This window comes from Etheostoma spectabile, chromosome 14 (assembly GCF_008692095.1).
Source record: "Etheostoma spectabile isolate EspeVRDwgs_2016 chromosome 14, UIUC_Espe_1.0, whole genome shotgun sequence".
In the NCBI taxonomy this organism is placed as follows: domain Eukaryota; kingdom Metazoa; phylum Chordata; class Actinopteri; order Perciformes; family Percidae; genus Etheostoma; species Etheostoma spectabile.
The window spans coordinates 21,220,209-21,220,982 of NC_045746.1; the positions used below are offsets into that span (position 1 = coordinate 21,220,209).

Sequence of the window (774 nt, forward strand, 5' to 3'; positions counted from 1 at the left end):
AAGTAACAAAGTACAAGCTTGGAAACTTACTTAAAGTATAAAGTAAAAGTAGCCTTGCGAATGACAACCATTTTTTATGCAAAGCTACCTGGAGCACACACATGTTACTAGAGAGACGCTGAGGAACTTCAGTGGACATGGAGGACACGTCTTTATATGGCAAAGGCTACATTTTAAATGGATGTCTGCCAATAGGCCTAAAACATAACATAGGCTATATGGTTATTATGACAGAAACTGGGACTCCAGGTTAATGAGATTCTGACTTATTAGCAAGATATGAATTCAGTTGTGATTCTGTGAGAATTCACATATCCAGCTTCTATTTTTAATCTTCCCCTTAACATTTAAATGAATTGACATGTATGTGTGTGTGCTCAAATATGGCTTCTGGAAAGAAAATAAAGGATTAAAATACGAATCACTAAACAGACATTAATTAAGAAGTTCCCCAGCACGTTGGCCAGGAGGCATTCTTGATGCCTACTGTCTCAAACATCTCTCTCAGATAAAGCCGAGGATGATGGAAATGTCTTGCTGCGCGTCTGCCGGATCTCTGGGATCTCCATTTTCTTCATTTTCAATCACGTCGCCATCCATGCTACTATGTGCTAACGTTAGCGCCACCAAGCTGCAATGATTTGATGCGAATTAATGCAGAACGCTGAATCTGTTGAGTTGTGTCAAATGCAACGCACAGTAGACATATTCCCATCTATTTAGATTTAATATGGTATTGATAACGTAAACAATAATAAGGATAACTCCAGTGAA

At 38.5% G+C, this 774-nt stretch overlaps 1 protein-coding gene across 3 annotated transcripts in view; it reads left to right on the forward strand.

Annotated features, from left to right (window-relative positions):
* Nucleotides 1-774, forward strand: part of col22a1 (collagen, type XXII, alpha 1) — a 99,729-nt gene that overhangs the window by 58,675 nt on the left and 40,280 nt on the right. The gene's annotated exons all lie outside the window — the stretch shown is intronic.